The 21766-nt window shown below is 34.7% G+C and overlaps 1 protein-coding gene across 1 annotated transcript in view; it reads right to left on the bottom strand.

Moving 5' to 3' along the window:
* The window catches only part of CDH18 (cadherin 18), a 327191-nt gene extending 309377 nt beyond the window's left edge, over positions 1-17814 (bottom strand). Inside the window, exon 1 of the mRNA XM_072411849.1 lies at positions 17135-17814. The gene's annotated coding sequence lies outside the window, so the exon portion shown is untranslated. The remainder of the gene's footprint in view (positions 1-17134) is intronic.
* Positions 17815-21766: the final 3952 nt, after the last annotated feature.

Here is a 21766-nt window from a genome sequence, read left to right as displayed (position 1 = left end):
GGCAGTCATTAAAGGATGGTCATTAGTAGTCCGACATAATAAAAAACACTAATAGTCTCTTCAAGGGCTTTATGGACCTTATTATTAAAATGACTTTATTAGGCCATATCTATATATATATATATATATATATATATATATATATATAATATTTTGTTCTTACAGAACAGTTTATTTGTCTTTTTCCCAAAATTTCCCATATTCATATGTATTAAGACATATGAATATGGTAGGGTCATTAGATTGTGAGCCCATTTAAGGAACAGCTAGTGACATGACTAAGGACTCTGTAAAGTGCTGTGTAATATGTTGGCACAATATAAATACTGTTTAATAATAATTATGTACTGTATTAATCATAGGAGTAAACAACATTTTTGATTTGTACAGCAGATTGTGTGGGAAATCAAAAAAGCAGAATGCTTTTACATTTTTGTGCTCATATACCTCACAAGTTTGTATGTTTTATTTGCTATGTACTAAAGCTTCACACAGGGTTTTGTGACCCCACAGTCTGCAATATTATTGTCTACATATGGACATCAAGTAGGTTAAACTGTAGAAAACCATTAGAAAAATTTAGGAGAATCTTGGAGACCTGGCTGAAACTCTAGGCAATGTAAAATAAATGGATTGCTGAAGAAAAAATAAAATATCTAAGACATCCAAATATCCAACCAAAAGCATGTCAAGAGAAACTGTGGAAATTCTTTTCAGAAATATTTTACATGAGCAATTTAACCTCATTTTCATCATTTTGTAATAATAATAGCATTTTCTTTAAAATATGGATGACCTTTGGGACATTGTTCCCAGCAGGGACAGAGTTCACCTTGCTAATAATTCAGTTCATCACTTCAAAGTGCCTCTGTAGGCATTCCTGAAAAACTGCCAATGGCTGGGTTCAAAGAAGCACATACCTATTTTGATGATGTCTGCATAATATAATTGGAGACCCTTCCTTGATTATATATATTAAAGATACATTAACAACACATCTTTGCTTTCGGTACCTGGAGGCATCCTGTTCTGGACAATTTCTAGCAGCTAGGCAAGAGATATCATGTACATTTAAAAGAATAAAGTATACATATATCAAGGTTTAACAATAAAGCGTACCTAAACTCAGAACTTTCACTTTACATAAAAGGGTACCCTACCCTTTTACGTAGAGTAAAATTTATTTATTTATTTTTTTTTTTATAAGTGCAACACCCTTTTTTTTCCCCCCCTAAATCTCGATTGCCTAGGCAAGAATGAATAAGAGCGCAAAGCCTTCCGGGATACCTACATCATGCATCCCGGGGGTCTCTCTCTGTGCATGCCCGAGCATCTTGGGCATGTGCTGAAGGAGCCTTTTCGTGCAAAGAAAAATAAATTTGGCGATCTCACGCATGCGCAGTGAGATCGGCAAGTTTTTTTTCATCCTACGTCACCCGATCCTGTGCCTGGAGGAAGAGACGAAAATGGAGGCGCCCGGAGTGCAAGCCCTGGGACGGATGCCGGGACGACACAGGACCCGATGCAGGGCACCCCTGGATCGAACTGCCCAGCGGGATTGAAAGTAAGTGTATTTTTTTTTGCTGTTTTCAGTTTAGTTCCTCTTTAAGTCCAAGATTAGGAAAAAGATTTGGAACAATTTAACTTTAGGGCACCTTAACTGTTTTTTTGATAAACTTTTACCTTTGGACATTTCTTTTCAAATGGTGTCAGATCTGCTTCCATTAGTCAAAACAAAATTTAAAAAACAAATGCTCAAATTTAAAGTGTTTCTAAACTCAAAAAGTAAATACTTCTGAATTGTAATTACTCTTTTCTAGTAGCAGAATCTGTGGTGGTCAGGGGTGTAGTCGTAAAAAAAGAAGAGAAGGCACGATACACAAGATATATTTCTCCTTGTATAACAATGTTTGGGAAAAGTACCTGACTCACAATTTTGTACTTGTTGAATATCACATACATTCTATTCACCCTGAATCTTAGATAAATAGCATGGGCACCAGAGATTCTTTATTACAAATCACTAGTCATTACAGGTGCTGAAAAATGGTTGTTCTGAACAAATATTCTAAAAGCAACATTAGTATAATGTCCGTCTTTTTAGTTTAATAACTAAGCAGAAATGTCTTCATCTTGAATACTAAGAATGGCTGAAATCTCATTACTGTTGATAATTGAGACTACAGTATGTGCATGTATTGTGATTAAATTGGCAGTATTATATAACAGTAGCCACTACTTCTAGTGTAATTTGTCTCATTTAGGAAGGCAAATAATAATCTAATGGTTAAGAAGGACATTTTATTTAAAAATGTATTGAAAAAAAATATGAGATGAGCACTTGTCACACTAAAATTTCTTAGAAACAATCTGTTATCAGCATAACTTTGTTCAAAAGAAATAAAAGTCTGTTATGTTACAGAAGCACATACAGCAGAACTACATATCTGCTACTCTTACCTAACCTCTTATAAATATATCCTTGTGTGTTATTATCCACGAAGTTACCTCCCTTTTCTTTTCAATGCATATATTTCTAAATGTATCAAAATTGCTGCACAAATGACATATTGCATGATCAATATAACTTTATAGCTTTAATTAAATGGGAAAATGAATTTCAAGTTTATTTTTATTGAGCAGCATTCTGTACACGGTTTATGTATCTCTTCAAAATACAGTGGGAAAAACCACCATCAACTATTATATCATAAAAAATAATCAATTTTCTATATTGCAGGCATAATGTTTATAGAATGTGCAATAGACGAGGATGCAATTTAGGTAAAGTAGCAATCATTTTAATCAAATTTGCATAGTGTGCCTTTAGTGCAGTTTTTCTTTTTTTTCTTTTTTTTGTTAAGTGATTTCAGCTCTTTTACTAAATAAACAGTTTGGATATTTAGTTTATGAGAAGCATTTGCAGCCTGACACATTGATGGACTATTAAATTTGAGCCATTTCATTACCTCTCCACTGGGATGTCCTGTTAATTATCAATCTGGTTCACTAGTTAATAACATTATATGGTACACCTTTTGTTCTAAACATGTTTAAGCAGATGATTCTGTATAGTAAATTAACAGAAAGTTTTTTTTTTTTTTACTTTTTGATGACCACCTTAAATGAAAACATCATATGTTTCAAAAGTGAGACATTAAGATTTCTAAGAACAACAGTTTAATTTACATCTAAACATACCAGGTCCACCAGGATCTCCTTTAGACCATCTATTTTTTAGTTTTGGGTAGGAGGTCAATAGTATATTTGAACCAAGCCAATTATCTTACCTGTAAATCTACAAAAAATGTTAAAAAATGTACCTAATTTCTTACATGTCTAGCAGAAGACACAAATAAGGTCCCATGGACCACATATATGTTTTTTTTTATAATATATTATGCCTATAACCAACAAGAAGCATGTGGAGGGGTTTGAGCATTTGTTCCTGTGTTATTTCTCCTTAGAATATCACAAGTGATAATGATGCAATACAAGCATTAAATATCTAGAAATGTGTAATGTAAAGCATCTGTTACTCAGAGGATAAACATCTAAAGACAAGTTGTGGTTTTCAATGCATAAGGAAATAATCAGATAGTCAGATGGAGGATCAACCTACTGTTGAAGTATAACACACCACCACCAACCACCTGAAATAATGCTACCCCGTTTCCCCTATGATAAGGCAATGTCTTATATTTTTTGAAATGCCAAAATATGCCCTAGGTCTTATTTTCAGGGGGATGTCTTATTTTTCCATGAAGAAGACTACAGTACACATTTATTGTTGAAAATCACTCATGTGCCATTGATTGTCCCCTTTCTGATCACTTATGTGCCATTGATTGTCCCCTTTCTGATCACTCATGTGCCATTGATTGTCCCCTTTCTGATCACTAATGTGCCATTGATTGTCCCCATTCTGATCACTCATGTGACATTGATTGTCCCCTTCTGATCACTGACTCACTTTTTTTTGGCTTCTACGGCCGGGTAACAGACTCTGTTAGGGCAGGGATCAGCAGCTTGCTTGTCCTTTGAAGGTACTTTCAGTTTCACTCTGCACTGCAGTCAGCATCGAGGAGTCACACAGAGGCACACAGTATCAGGTATCGGAGGATGTCTTATTTGCGGGGGTGCTTTATTTTAATTGTTTGAGCAAAAATCGGGGGGTGGCTTATTTGATGGGGATGCCTTATCATCGGGGAAACACGGTAAGAGCGAAATATCTAGAATGACATTATGATTCTTTTCTAATTTCCCTCCACCTTCCCTCCATGTTGTAAATTTCAAAAAAACATGGCTGAAATGTCATGATGGCATGATTTCATATTAGTTTTATTTAAAATGTAATTTTAAAATACTATTCTGCATTTTATTATACTAGCATTCATTGCAAATCTGAAGATACAGAAGAAAAACCCTATCTAGTGGTAGTGGATTTAATAAATGACCAGCAGGATAGTTGAGAATTAAAGCTATTTATAAAACAACCATTTCACATAAACTCATTAATATGGAGGGACTTTAGGAACAGTATTAGAATATATCATAAACAAGATTCTATATAAGCATACATTATAGATGTTTGTATTACATTTGCATGACACCTACAGCTCAAATGGACTCTATTAGCTTCCTCAGCATGCACTGCAGAGAGCTAAAATATTCTGTTCCATAAATAGATAATAAAGTAACTTATATATTGTATTACATAAATGTTTTTGCAAACATGTTTTTGCAGATAGTTTTTATGTGTTAGCAAATTTCATTCTGCCGAGCATAATTTCTGATATTTATTAGACTATGCCTATTACCCAGTATTACAAATCAATGTATTGATAAGGCCTGATAAAAAACACAAATGTACAATATATTTACAGAATGTGCTAAGATCATATTTAGTCTTCTCTGAAGCAGATAACTTTTTTTGTATTTAAAAAATAAGTGAAAGCAATACTTCTGATAAAATAGCATACACAATTCTTTTATATAAAGCAGAAAATATAATGGAAAAGATGGACAGTCACCAAAGCCCTATGTATGGTTCAGATACATTATTGTATTTTGTTATATTTCTTTATTTATATATATATATTTCTTTATTTTTACATCAATTTATATTTTTGATATCATTGTTTACCATACTGGTCCTCTCCCCCCCCCAATTTAGTTTATGGCCCCAGTTACAGATAACACCATTGATTTTAATCTAGCCCCATGGTTGTTGAAATCTAAAGAGGTCAGCATACCAGTTCTGAAATTGTATTGTGTGCTTAATTATTTTTATAAATAGCTCCACAACTTTAGGCATGACAGTCATTATGTGCATATAGAGTATATAACAAGGCTTCCGAGCATATTGGGGTAAAAAGCTAATCTAAACTTACTTACATTTTTCCTATCATTTCCTGTTGCATCACTGGGGCAAGAAATAAAAAAAAAAACACCCCCACCAGACACAACGAAATATAAACAGAGGTGTAAAATTTTCCCTTATATATTCAGAAGAAATAGAGAAGAGATAGCCTATACATATTCTTTATACTAAGTGTACTTAAAACAACATCACTTTCAATAATTGCCTGATATTAACTATTTTTTTAAACTGCTTTTTGATTACATTTAATAAAAGTGTTTGACATTTATTTTAAATAATATAGTTTCTGGAACTGTTTATTCCATTTGAATCTATAATACAGTCTATGCAAAAATAAAGTATGTAATGTGTCAAATAATGCTACACTTGTAAAATGTTCGAAATGTATTTATTGTAATATATTTTCTGTTTTAAGCACAGAATTTTATTAATATATTAGACCATAAGCTGTTGTAAGACGTGAAGTATACATTTGTGCTTGATACCTGTACTGTTAAATAAGGGATTCTTTATTTTAAAGTTATCAGAGTCTATTACCTATGCTAAGGTAAGGAGAATGAAGCATTTTATCTGCATTTTTTCTGGCCGCACACACAATTTAATCAGCCTATAGAATTGCCTTTAGATTAATGTTACAGTACTGTATATACAATTGATAAGGACTTTATAGACAATTAAACATTTAAATGCTTTGTCACACATTTTTAATATGCATTGCAATGCACTATTTACTGAATATTACCATGTATTTTAATGTTCCTGTTTATATGCATTATGATACACTTACATTACGCTGGATTGTTGTGAATCATGACTCATTTGAATCATGTCAGTTACATTGACCCATTAACTGATGGTGGTAACTCCCATTTCCAAAGGATAAATCACATGCACTGCAGTAACAGCACAGGGAGTCCTGAGTGACACACTAACCAAAGTTGGTGCTTTTACTGCATTGCACAGGATCTGTCATTTAAAGTTTTAAAAAGAGAACAAAAATATTGTCATTGCCTTGTCTGTTAATTATATCGGATTCTGTTTTCTTGCAATAATTCAATGAAAATAATTTCTGCTCAAAACTCAACAGTTCAGATTTTTGTAGTTCCCACTTATCCCTAGTGACTAGTTTCAGTCAACAAAATATATAGGATGCACATTGCAATGTGTGAAATAACATACAGTATTGCAGTGTATAGTTGTGTACATTACGTTATGTTGTGTCACATTGCTGTGGTGTCATTAACTATAAATAACCACTCTATGCCCCTTTAAATTTATGTGTGCTGCAATGTTCCACATTCTGCTACACCATAGTGTATTCTGTGTTCTTTGCAAGCATTGTGGTCATTTCAGCGCAGTAATTTAAATGACCTGTGTAATGGAATACACATTCATGCTCCACAACAATGAGCTGCAAATGTGTGAACCCAGCCTAAAGGAAATTATTTTTGGGGGGAAACTTAAATAAAACAATAAACTAATTTTGTCTCTCCAGTTTTTTTAGAACTACATGTTTAAACATGTCTAACTGCAGTCAATAAATTGCGTCAAATGGTATGTAACAGTATAATAAATACATTAATAAATAGCTTGTAAAGCAGCCTAATTTATATTAAATTCGTTCAGCTATTTTCTGTGCTGTATTGAAAGAAAATGTAAATTTAAATTGTAATTAAATTTTTAATTAATGCACATTTTTCATTTCTGTACTTTCAATGCTAAGCTCCATAGCAAGTGATCATTTGCTCTACATTGAATCTTTGTTTCACGCTACAAAACAGCTGTAATGGTAATTGTGCAGGGAAAAGAAAATTTTGCAGATCAAATGATTAAACTAAAAACATTTCATAAATCCCTAAATAGAAAAGAATTAAAAAAATACAAAAACAAAACACCACACCCTATATAATAGTTCCACTGGGATGCTATAGAGGCTATTACATAGATAAAGGTTAATATCAAAGAGAGCATAGGAGGTCAGAAAGTACTTCTGCACTTGTATAAAGTATTTCTGACTTATAAGTCAATTTCATGGCATCATACTGATTTATTCACCTGTGCTATGGTGGAAATATCCATATTTCTATTAAAGTTTCCCTGAGGACAAGTTCAGGAACTAGTAAAAGACCTTATAATATTTAAAGAACACTTGTACTGAACACATATTGTATAAACTAATTAATATTCTTCATTGCTACTTGCAGTATGTTCAGTAATTTTGTCTAGACTAGTTTCCATTGATGCAAAAAAATTTGCAAAGCATTGCAGAATTTTCAATTCTTTATCAGTGTTTCCTGCTCAAAATAGATAATTTTGGTGATTCAAAATGCATACAAAACACGCAGAAAAGTTAACAGTACATGTAAAACAGCTTTCATACATGTTACATTTAAGGCTAGGTACACACGTGCAAAAATTATTGTTTGAAAACGAACCATCAACGATTATTACCGATAATTTTGAACAAGCGTATTGTGCACAATTCTTTACATGCTGTAATGATACGATCTTTCAAATATAATCCACCAATAATGTACACACTAGATACGACTGAACGATGCAGGAAGTGCCACATACAGAAGAAAGTGCATCACAGAACAATCCACGATTACTGAACGACCGTACACACAATAGATTACGAACGATCATCGCCCAATCAGATCCGCTGGACGGTCTTCGTTTCCAGCGAGATTCCCCATTCGTCAGCGTCGTTGACCAGTAGTTGTGCACTTTTTTTTATAACAATCATCAAACAATCTATCGTGGATCAGTCCTTTCCACTGACAATTATTGCATGTGTGTACGCAGCCTTACAGGTACATGTTTTATCTTATTTTTAAAATGTATGATAATGTGCTGAACAAGCTATTTCTAAAGTTGTCTGATAATTTTTATTAGCTTTTGTATCTTCATACCCCTTTACGTACCAAAACAATTTTACATTTCCACTAAAAGCTTGTTTATTTGGTATTGCCAGTGGTCTCTATGTAGTTGTTTCTTTAACCATTCCCAGATTACCATTCCTTGTTCTACAGTGTGTTTCTGTTTAGATGCAGCCATCTTGGTAAACATAGAGCTTTGGCCTTTCATGCCAAATAGAATAGTGGGAAGTGCAGTATTCCATCCGTAATTTTTTTTAAATATCAGTAGTAGCAGTGCCCTAAATCTCCAGCTTTGAAACTGTATGTGACAGATTTGCCTAGGCACATTGAAATAAGAAGTGAACACTATTTAGTGAACTGCTATTTTTCACTTGTTCTATCATGTCTACACGCACACACTTATGTAGGATCCCACTCTGCCAGCTGGAGTTTTTAAGTGGCTATAAGGTTATAATGTGTTTTAGTTTTGAATAGGAAAGGGTTATAATCTTGCTGTGTTTATGGTACTATGTGTATGAGATTTCACCTTCTCTCTTTGTCCTGGTGACTATTATAATTGAGGCTAAGAGTTAAGAAAATAAATTGGACTGCCACTACAACAGAAATTGAGCTGAAATCGTCCAGTAATGACATTTGATATAAGGGAAATAAAAGTCCAGTACACAGATTAAATGTTTGGCTGTAAAGGCAATGTGATTTATTTTATGTTTTGAAAAACAAAACAAAACATGAGAGGCAACTTTATGTGCTTTGGATAGGAAAGAAAATGTAACATTTTAAAATGGGTTGGACCAGATTTTAGAACTATGACAGTACAGCCTTTTCATTAGGTTCTCCAGAAGATATAAGAGAGGTCAGCATATTACTAAGCCCGCACACATACCCTATAATAAAAATGTCACTGACCCTTATTTTGTGCATAAAGTTCTTAGTCTAAATTTTGTAGATGAATACCAGAATTATAATCCACTTGGTACTATAGTCTTAATGCCTATCATTGATTTTCTCCTACTGCACACAATCATTATATTACTTATGGAAACAATATTTTACATTTTTATACATCTACTGGGGTGTTTGCTTTCTTTATGTATAATGTAGCAATTATATTGCTACATTAGCTAATTACAAGAGTCTGCAAGAAAAAAGAACAATACAGAAACACCTTTTCTCAAAATGATATCCGATCTTATTCCTTGACAGTAAAGAATATAAAGTAGCGAAACATGAAAGTAGTAGATGAAATCAATGTTTTTCTGCTTTCAAATATCAGTAACCTCTCCTGTCCACAATCTTGTGATTTATACAGCTCTTCCAGAAAGTACAGCCAGCTAAGGGTCCTCATGTCTCTCTGCTGCAGTTAAACAATAACCTGGTCACCTCCCTGGCTCCAACCAGTAATAAGACAATGAGGGAAATGCAGCACAAAGATAAAATCTTCAGGTCTCTCAGCATATTTTTTGTCATCACATTTAAATGCAAAAAAAAAATATGGAACGCAAGTACTTACCCTCCCTCTCCTAATCTGATTGCAGCAATACATTATATTATTATATTATATTATATTATAAGAGGTGCAAATCAAGTAACATTCAGAGATTAATACTAGATGTATTTAATAAGTGTATAGCCACTGCAAAATGTAACTCTTACACATAATCACAGACCACAGTTCTTTGCCTGACAATACACATTATCTTTTTCTGTTTTCTTAGGAGACTGTAAGAAATGATTGAATTTTAAGTGACCGAATTTTATGAGCTTTCATGAAAACAATTTACCCTGGAAAAATATGATCACCCTATATAAATATATAAGGGGTCCATATAGAGGACTTTCTTCTCTCACTCTTTGAGAGAAGAGAGTGCTCTTTGCGTCTGGAGGAAAAAAAGTTTAAGCTCTGGATAAGGAAAGGATTTTTCACTGTAAGGTCTGTAAAAATTTTGAATCGGCTCCCTCAGGAAGTAGTTTCAGCAACTACTATAGATTGCTTAGAAGCTGGATGTTTTTCTAGAAGCACAGAATATAACTGGGTATTAAGGATTTAAAGTAAAAATACCAGTGACTGTTGATGCAGGGAACATCCGAATGCCTCATGGAATTAGGAAGGAATTTTTTCCCCTGTTGGAGCAAATTGTACCAGGGTTTTTTTTCCTTCCTCTGGACCAACTATGTCTTATAGGGTTTTATATCTGGGATATGTTTATTTCCTTAGCGGTTGAACTTGATGGACTTATGTCTTTTTTCAACCTTACTATGTAATTATATGTAAGTCTGGGAATAAGTGGAGATATTAAAATGTAGTATTATTATCCTAAAATATTTAGAAATTCATATATAAACTAACATTAGTTACCCATGTGTTCTGCATGGTTATTGTGAAGTTTTTGGTCTTGAATTCTTATGAATTGCCCTTATGTATTGTATTGTATTGTATTAATTGTATTTTATTAATATACATATAATAATTGTATTAATATAAGCATTAATTTGCCTGTTCATGAATACTTTTTGTATTAACATCTGGCACATTTGCACATTATATTTTAACCATAACATTGCCCTATAACATTGACAGATGGGATTTAGAGCCACCAGCCATGCAAAGTGTTAGCCGGGGGCTCTCAAAGTAGATATAATTTACAGATTGTGCTGAGAAACATTTATATACAGATTACAGGTGAAAATGTGTTAATGTTGCTAATAATATACAATGTGCTCCTCATTCAGGTGACACAGAACCTAGATAAAATTGGATTAGTTATAGGAAAAGAAGGTTCTACAGTAATTTTTCAAACAAAATTCAAAATTCTCACATTTAAATATTTTGTATGGCTTAACACTAAGGGTTCTATTTATTAAACTCTCCCTCAAACATTCCCTTGTGGAAATCTTCTAAATCCATATGTTTTATTGGAAGGAATTGATTCCCACCAGGGAATAGAGCCCCAAGTAAGAAAATAACACTTTGTTGGGTAGATCTCATCACTGGAGTCTTTGGGTGATAAAATAAACTGGCATGTTAATCAAATTGTCTACAATCATCTAAAAAATGAGAAGAGGATCTGAACTTTAGAAAGCTTCACCAAAAGAAGTAAGGAAAGGACTAGTCTTTAGCATTGTATGTGGTCAGCCTGCAGCTGATCCTTGCACCAACAATGATTTTCCACATGTGTTCCTTACTGGGTGGCGGCAGCCTTCTTAGTACAAACAGGGTTTTCCATCCTCATGTCAGACCTCCATTCCTGATGACTGGTGATATGACAAATGATGAGAAATATTCAAACTGCTAGAAGGGTGCCTAAATATCCATAGACTGATAAAGGCAGAAGCAAGGAGATCTGTGCACTTCAACTTTATCGAAGAAGAACAGTGAACAGAAGTGACATCATCAAATATGTATTAAAATCTCACAACATAAGCAGTCGCATGTTGTTTTTTTTAGATTTGCTGGATAGAATTTACTACCAAATAATCATCATAACATAGTTGTGAAAATACTATGAGCAGCTTCTTGGAAATGGTATCCCACCAATAATCTACTCTTACAATAGCACATAACTGCTCAGTTATTATTAGTACAGTGTTATAAATGGCCTACATGCTCTTTCTATGCATTTCTGGGTACCTTCTGCAGGGAGAACCCATTCTTTGAAGTACAAACTAGTAAATAAACTCCAAAGGATGAAGTAGTAAAAGAACTATGAAACTATGGGTTCTTTGTACAAAACAGGAATTTTGACATTACTGCCCATGAAACACATGGACCTGGAAGATTTCCAATAGGTAATGTCAGATTCCATGTTTTATTATTAAAGCCCAATAAATCCAAAATAATTGTTTTTGAGTAACTGCCTGATATCTCTATGTATGTTTTTATTTTATCTTGTATGCACATATCACCCTCAAATAAAGTGATTCAAGCCACTATGTGGTGCCAATAAAAAAGTAATTTTGCTCAGTTTCTGGGATGAGCTTTCAACATGTTACGATGTCATAATCTGATGTACAGTGTTACAAAATTACAGTACATATAAATTATGAAGCGATTTGATTAGATGTCAAGGCTCCACTACCATTGAGAAAATTGAGTCCATGTTTTGGTGCTGATAAGGTAAACACGGAATATTTGTTGGATTTGTTTGAATATCTATACTACTGAAATTCTGAAGCCTCTGAACATTAAGAAAGCACAATCTTTTTGCAGTTCTATGTATACAAATAAAAAAAAAAACATCAGGATGGAATATAGAAACATATAATTGCTACATTGGTAATTCGTGTTCAATTTATTCATTCTAAATTCCTATTTATAACTAAACCATGCCTTTGAAACAGATATCTTAGAGGCCATATCTTACCATACTAAATGAAATTGTATGGTTATCCAATACTGCAGAATATATATATTTATAATATAATATATAAACCAATATTGTAAGGTAATTAAACCTACATGTAATGTAACACCCTTGACAAGTCAGCAGATTTTTTTCAAATTAATCTAAGCCAATTACTTATTAATTTGTGTTTAATAGGATGGCACAATTGGTAATTTGAATAAATATTAATTCACTTTTTTTAGAAAGGTTCTAAATGTATACATTTACAAAGTTTGCTCATTGGACACTTGGGGATTTTACCAGTACCACCAGTCCTAAAATGTATATATTATAGTATACAATAACATCATATACAGTGAAATAGTTATATTTGTACTGTATGATACATATATAACAATGTACAGCAGTATTTTTTCCCAAATTTGTGATGACCGCTGTATTGTGACCTAACTCCTCAGCTCCTCAGCTCACTAACCACCAAAATTGGCAGGGAGAACAGTGTACAGTGTGTATATATATATATATATATATATATATACATACACATACTGTACACTGTTCTCGTTACATATTTAGCGGATTATGGTGTATTTGTATAAAGTAGTATAAAATAAATCAATGTTTACACAGAATAAGGATTGTTCTCTTCAGTAAATATATATATATATATATTCATATATTCAACTTGCATGACCTGGTTACTGAGACTGGCAGAGATTGTGGACTTCTCCTCCTGGATGACAGATCTTTGGTTATAAGGTAGGTGTGAAGGTACTTTCAAGCTGGTTACAGCTTCTAAACACAAATATATCAAAACATATAGCCTTTTATCCAATTTACATATAGGTTCTTTGGTTTTGTTTGCATCCCTTACTGTCGGACAGCTGTTCAGTTATGTTGACCAAATTTCCCTGTTGGGTTCATCAACATATTGACCTAATTGACCCTGATGTTTAGGCTGATTCTATAGCTATATTTTACTTTGTATGCTGGTCTCTGGAGTTCTTGTAAGAGCAGCTATATTCAACAAAAAGGGCCAGGGATCATCCCCACATGTGTAAAAAAACACTGTCCAATAAGGAAGAAAGCTTTGAAGGACAACATAGGAAAGACACCAAACCTTTATTTTACAGCTAAGTGGGGTACCTTTTTAATGTTATTTAGGTAATAAATGAGGTAGCATTTAGACTTACAATGGCAGGGACACATAATACAGAAGTGTAAAAATACATATAGTGAATAATCTGCAAAAGTTGACCTCTTTCAATTTTGGTGGAATCAAGTAGTAGAATTATTGTACTGGCATAAATTACACTTGAATTCTACTTGAATGTCTTTGGCGATAGATAGGTAAACCTTTGCCAACCTCAGCCAATGACAGGTACAGCATGGAGGTCAGCGGATCAAGCTGGCTGGATTTTCCTATTTGTACATTGTGCCCTTGATTTGAATCCAGCTGGGAGACAATAATGCAAAGCGTAAAGCCCAGCAAATCCAGCTAGCAGCTAGAGCATACTACTCCCACAGTTGAAACAAAAAAATAAAAGTTAGTAAATCTGATCGCCAAACATCAGCCAAATGAACAATGTTTATGTCAAATCTGACACAGACCCAAAGCTGTACACCAAGCCTACTGCTAAGTATTCGAGTGGGGAGCAGTATGACACAGATCAAATAATATGTTTAAATGTTTAAATACATGAACTTAAATTCTGGCTACTCTACAGGCTCTGTCCCACACTTTATTTCTGCTTCCCAGTTCTGTTCCACCACAATGTTCAGTGTTCTCCTCAGCGCCTTGTAACAGGCACACCCCCGGACACTTTTCAGTAATCCCCTGGCTGTTTTCAGATGGTTACTAAAAAGTTGGGTCACAATGCACAGGACAGTTGGGTCTAAAATACAAAAATGATGGTCATGCTAAGGAAGTGGTAATTGGAAAGTAGAAGAAAGCACAGGAGGGCAGGAAAAAGCTGATAGCATTTTAGGGCCCACCCATTTAGGGCCCACCCACTTTTTGATCACCAACATACAGCTTCTTCCCACCCAGGTTAATTAAAATTTCTCTTGAGAATACAATTTTTTTCCCATTTTCCTCATTGTCCTTAATGTTGAACTCCAGGACACAGAAAGGGATGTGGTGGTGGTGGAGGGTTGCCTAACAGTAAATTTCTACTATTTATTACTTTTGAGTTTGTTTTTCTTTTTTTGAGTTTATAACTTTCTGTGCCCTCTGCCTCCTGGATTCCTCTAATTGGATTCTTCTTGGATTAAACCAATGATCAATGTAGAAGAAGAGTGGGGAAAGTATCCTAGAAGTGACCTTCTTGTCCGAATGACAATGCTGTCCTTCCATAGATACAGTCCAGTGAGTTAGCGCCATTGTCCAAGGACAGGAAATGTTTTACTGGCAGGGTCACCACATACAAATTAAAAAAAGCCTGTAAAAATATTGCACCCACAATATTATGAGGACTAGTAAAATATGACTGAAATATAGTAAATTGTTGTTCTAGTGTTTGGATGTACTTAAGTGTTAAGCAGAAGGGGAAGTGTGAAGCATACAGATTGGGGCATGCACAGAAAGATGAAGCAAGGCATGGATCAGAAATGGAGAGATGTAAGGCCTAGGGAAAAGAGATAATCCAAGATGTATACAAATAAGTGGAGACAGGCATACAAATCTAACATAAATAAAACATAAAGACAGAGTCAGCTATATGACCTATTAAGGGGAAAGATATTGTTTCTAAAATGATAAACTGCTTAAATCTGCAATATAATTTTAAATCCTATAATACCAGACACCTTCACAAATTTGTACCACTGACCACCTAGTTTACTACATTGTGTCTTTGCCTGTATTATTAATGTTTTGTTTCTAAACCTACTGAGCGGTATATTGTAAAGTAACTATGACCACCTAAGTTCTGCTATTTAAAAAATCTGTGCACGAATGAGCCACAAGATATACAAAATACAACATGCAAAAAATGTTTACTCCTTATTGAAGAATAGTTATGATTTTCTTATATATTGTGGCAACATTTGTGTTGTATATATATTTTTGGGTTCTCTGTAAAGATGATGGTTTGAAAGGTTAAGAGACAGAAAGAAATGAGTGCAAATAAATATATATATATATATATATATATATTCACATATATTTATAGAACATGATGCCAATTTAAAAAAAATAAGAAGAATATCGAGATGAGTAATATTATCAGATTTGTCTGATGTTATGACTATGTTAAAGATGTAAATATATTATTTTTATTTTTATATTTTTATATATATATATTTATATATATATAAATATTTCTATATTTATTTATATTAACCTAAGTTCCCAGTTGATACTTTATGGCAAGAAATATGTAAGCAGGTCTCTTTGGTACCACAGCAGGAAACATGTATAAACAGTCCCATTTTTTTCAACTTTCATCAAGTTGGTTTTTGTTCCATGACAAAATGACAGTTTTATTACACTTGCTTATGACAATTTGCAAATTGGAAAAATATTAAGATCAATGCCTAAATGGATTTCACAATAAGGTAAACATGAGGTTGAGGTGAATTCACTATAGCTTGGGTTAAAACTGTATGTCTATATATTAAATCCAGCAGACATCTCTAAAGAACCTATGAGAATATCTGTGTGTGTTTTGTGTTGTGTGTGGGTTTGTTGTTAACCCATGATTGTCATAGACACTTGCTTTATTGTAATGATAAATAATAATAAATAATTAAGACTTTCATGGATCACAAATGCAGACAAGTAGGATTAGTCCCAGCACTGCCTTGTTAACATCTTCTAACAATGTAGGCTTGCATATCTTGACCATAAAACCCAGGCAGGCAAACGATCAGCTTCCATGTCTCTTATCAGTGTCTGTGGTTTGCTGAGCACATTCCACAAACGATCCAGTGCACGAACAAACAGAATAGTCTATGATACTGCCCCTGCACTACATCTATATCACCACTGACATGGCAAGGAGTCAGCTGTGGAAGTTTGCCTATTGTTCAGGTATTTTATTTACTAAATAACTGCTCATCAACATTTCATTCCAATTCATTGCAAAAAAAGCAAAACATTTATTTTTATTTGAATACATGAATCCCCCCCATGCATCCACAGCACAGCAGCTTCTATAGCATTCAGGCTATGCAAATGAAGCAAGTCTAGCAGTTTTGGATCTCAGCTCTGCATGACATGTATCTGTTTCTACTATATTACTGTAGCACGATGTCTAGAGAGAGAATTGTACATTCATAGCACAGTTTGCTACTGAGCTGATCCTGACTTTAGCAAGCAAACATTTTTTTATAGGTAAAACATGATCAGTATGAAATAAAAGCTCAGGCTGTAACAGGGCTATTACTATATATATATAAAGAACAAGCTGATGATGATCAGTAACAAATGAATGCACAGACTGTACCAGGGCTGCTCTCTCTCTAGCTGCAGTCCTGTGATCCACACTTAAATAATTAAGCACTGGTTTTATTTTTCACCTTACCTTGGCTGACTTGCCCTAACTGGTGTCAACGAACTTATTTTTTGGAGGCAGAAAATGGGGAGTTTGTAAGTGATCTCAGCACAGCTGCCCTGATGTCCTCAGAGAGGAAAGCGACTCCAGCACTGTGCAACTCCTAAAGCTTCAGCTTGTCTGCTCAGCTGCTGCAGCTCACTGGGGCTGCTCCGATTGGTTACTGATCACTGGCCAGCCTTCTTCTCCTTCTCCTCCCTTCTGCTTTCTTAGTGATGTTCCTTCTTCTTTTGCTTTTATTCCCTTTTATACTCCCTTCTGCTAACACACTCTTTCTGCTCCAGCCTTGTCTACGTTTGGGATTTGCAGCAGGCACTGATCAGAGAAGAGAACAGACTCCATTCCGCCTAGGAAACCTAATAAAAGAGCAGCCTGTCGCTGTCCAGCATTTCAGGAGGATCCTATGCATGAGACACCACAGCGAGATCCAGCATTTCAGGATAGGTACACCATCCACATCCTATGCATGATGCAAGGAGGATAGGGGTGTATGAGAAATAGGATCCAGCATTTTAAGACATGCACCATCCAGATCCTATGTCTGAGAGATGACAGCAGAGTTCAGCATTTCAGCAGGATAGGTGCACCATCCAGATTGTTTGTCTGGGAAATGACAGCAGAGTTCAGCATTTCAGCAGGATAGGCTCACCATCCAGGTCCTATGCATGAGAAATATTAGCAAAGTTCAGCATTAAGGGAAGATAAGCTCACCATCCAGATAATATGCTTAGTAAATGTCAGCAGAGTTCAGAATTTCAGCAGAATAGGTATGTCATCCAGATCCCATGCTTAAGAAATGACAGCAGAGTTCAGCATTTCAGGATAGGTTCACTATCCTGGGGTCCTATGCAAGAGAAATGACAAAAGTCTCAGAATTTAAGGAGGATAGGTTCACCATCCAGATCCTATGTCTAAAAATGACAGCAAAGTCCAGAATTTAAAGGGGATAGGCTCACCATCCAGATATAATCAAATGACAGCAGAGTTTAGCATTTCAGCAACATAGGTATACTATCCAGATCCTATGTTTAAGAATAGACAGCAGAGTTCAGCACTTCAGCAAAATAGGTATAATATCCAGATCTTATGTTTAAAAATGACAGCAGAGTTCAGGGTTTCAGCAAAATAGGTATACTATCCAGATCTTATGTTTAGGAAATGACAGCAGAAGATTTCAGGTGGGATTTCTTACCATCCAGGTCCCATGCATCAGAAATGATTCCAGCATTTCAGGTTAGGTTCACCATCCAGGTGCTATATATGAGAAATGATAGCAGAGTTCAGCATTTTAGGGTAGGTACACCTTGCAGGTCCTATGCATGAGAAGTGACAGTAGAGCTCAGGATTTAAGGAAAGGTACACCTTGCAGGTCCTATGCATGAGAAGTGACAGCAGAGCTCAGGGATAATTGTGAGTGGGCTGCAATAAATAGGGGGATGTTTTACTGGTAGCTGAGCTGGAGGTGTACCAGAGTGAGGAGATGCTAGGAGGTGGAGGCACATGTGTGACAAGATGCTAATATGTTCTTATATTCTTCCTGTTTATCACGGACTGCTAAGCATCCAGCTGCTGGCTCATCCATCAGTTTTTCCTGCCATCCCATACTGCATGGAAGATTGGGGATGAGAAATGTCCTTTTTTACCCTTCGACCCTGAATTGATGGACTGCTTACAGCAAGTGACTTACCTTGTAAATTGCTTTCCAATAAAAACCAAAAAACCCTAGAAGGGCTAACATAATGGCAAAGCTAATTAAATGTCATGTTACAGGCGCCGTCTTATTTACACACAATGAGCCCATACTGTGCAAGTCTTGATCCTTAATGAGAAATGTTGTATAGTGTGACATTAGAATATTCCTAGTGTGTTCTATTACTTCCAGAATACAATGCATGTTCTGTCAGTTTTATTTGGGTCTTTTATATTTCCAGATTTGCAATTCTCAGCACTTCCTTCCTTCCAGGCTAATTACTAGATCTGTATTAACCATAAGAGCTGGCATTTTTTATTATATACATGCATAAACCTTTGCAAGAATGGGAAGTTGACTCTTATCTCTACAGGTAAATTTGTAACGGGGGCAAGCTGACACAAAGCCTGGAAATGTGACAGGTTTTTATTTTTTGAGCTACTGAATAGCATAGAAATTGTGTACACATAGCAATTGCAAAGGGTAGCAATATGCAACACCAATGTTACAGCTATTATTTACTCATGCTGAGTTGTTTGAATTTTTCTTTCAGCCATATTGCTAAGGAGTGCACTTTGTCCAGGTGCAGTATACAAAGAGTTTAACCACAGAAGTACTCAAATCTTTTCTACAGTATTTTTATCATACAGATGAATGGTTTTTGTTGCAGCTGTTTCAATAGTCATTTGCTTTCAATGAATATGTTTACAGTTGTGACTTAAATTGGATTAGTAATATTCTATGCATTAAAGTAAATATATAATAGCTTATTTATAGTTATACAAAAATGGAGCCCCAGGGAAGAAAGTATCACATAAAAAAAGCAAATACAAAATACTGTTGTGGAGATTGAAGCTAATTAAAACGCAATTAAGTCAAGAAAAAGAATACTAATGCAGAAAGAGTTAACCTTGGGGGATTATTGATAATGGATATTTTACTGTGAAGAGATAGTTTTACAGGTAATGATGAAATTTAACCGGTAACAGTAAAAGATAAGGACAGAGACAAATTTGCCATTTCATCTGATACATTCATATTTATTTCATATGCTTTTCAGTAAACAGCTTATAATATATTATGGCAGAGGATACTGTATGCTGTATGCTTCTTTTTACATATCAACCATTTTTGTACAAGGGCATGTTCTTGTTTATATTGTTTTATTAATATCCAATTTATTTTGAATGTATAGACCTTTAGTAAGGCAGGTGGAGTAACACAGCCATCGAGTACAATACTATTCTGGTGTGTATGTACAGAAGAGGACTTCTTTATTCTGAGGTCACTGTTTATACCACCGCAGCAAGAGTCAGACTGATTTACAACAACCTCTGGGGATACTGGTGATTATGTCGGTTAATTTGTTAAGTTTTTTTTTAGCACTGAATAAATCACTGAGTATTAACATAATGATAGCTTTAAAAGAAGGACAAAATAGGGTGCCCCAATGCACTGCATGGCAGAAAAATAATTTTCCATTGTAATTGTTGGCTATAAGGTTTTCAAATGTCTCAATGACATATTTTCCAAGGATGGTTGAAGACAGATTGCCACTGCTTCAAATAGGCATTTCAATATGCTGTTGATTGCAAATCACTACACAACTGATGTTGTACCGTCATTATAGGCATGCCTAAAAGAATAAGATGTCTTGTTCATTTAGAAAACACTAGCTCACTCTGGGATTACTTGAAATGTAGCTACATATAGAAATAAAAATCTTTCTTTGGAAGGCAAAATAATGTATTTACTTAATGCACTGCCCAATTAAAGAAGTCAAGAAAATATTTTTCATGGTTGTATTTTTCATGGTGGTACTTGGAACCGGGGGCAATTTTTAACAGAGAAAAGAAAAATCAAAAACTTTATTTGCCTACTTGGAACATTATGCTTTCCATAAACATTTTACTTTTAAACTTGCCTGCTTCAGAAAGAACCAATTACTTAGCACATCACCCACCCTTATGGATAGATTTCTCCTTTTTTAAAAATGTGTATTTACAGTGTACCACTCTCCATCCCTCCCCATATAACATTTGAAAACTTTAGAATGCCAGCTCTAGGTCTGCTGGGTTTAATGGCATCACATCTTAAATTGAAGCACCCAGGGGCAGTCTTTGGGCTTTTGGATATCAACTAAATGGAGGCAGCTAAATACCTTTCCTAAAATACAATAACTGCACCTTAAATATCCTGGGAGATAATTTTTGAAAATTTTGATGGAGCAACATGGGTTCTTTGTTGACCTAAGAGATAACAAAATAATTATTTATTAATAATAAATAGTGCACCCCAAAATTAAACTTAAACATTTCTCCTGAAAATATCAGTACATTTTCTGGTATGTGAGTGTGTCTGGGAACTCACCTTTCTACATTCTCATTACTGTATATATGCAGTTCAAATATAAAGCATTGTTGCCTCTGACTAATAGTCTAACATGATTTGTAAAAAGATTGGGTGATATCATTAGCCTACAGGAATTCCAACTGTATTTTTACAAGCAGCTTTTCTTTTTATATGTTAAAGTGTAAGACCCTGGTCCTACAATAATGCAGCCCAGATGCAAATTTCCCAATCGAATACTCTACTTTTCACCTATAGGCAAGCTCCTGCTTAGCCTTTGGGAAGCTAGTTGCACCATCCCAGCACATGGATGCCCCAGAACCTAAAATTGCAAGGAATGAACCATGGGAAACTGATTGACCAGGAGACTACAGATTCACACAAGGCCAGGTGTTACCTATCAGCAACCACTACAGTAAGTGGGGAAAAGTCAGGTCATACATAGGTAACAAGCCAAGTGAGGTACCCAAAGGAGCTAGGCAGAAATGTTGTCAGGGTCAGACAAAATAAGGACAGGCAACGAGCCTTAGGATGTTCTTGGTATCCAGAAGGATGTCAGGGCA

Source organism: Pyxicephalus adspersus, chromosome 5, assembly GCF_032062135.1.
Source record: "Pyxicephalus adspersus chromosome 5, UCB_Pads_2.0, whole genome shotgun sequence".
Taxonomy (NCBI): Eukaryota; Metazoa; Chordata; class Amphibia; order Anura; family Pyxicephalidae; genus Pyxicephalus; species Pyxicephalus adspersus.
The sequence above is the reverse complement of the archived record's forward strand: the minus strand, read 5'-3'. Positions and strand labels throughout refer to the sequence as shown.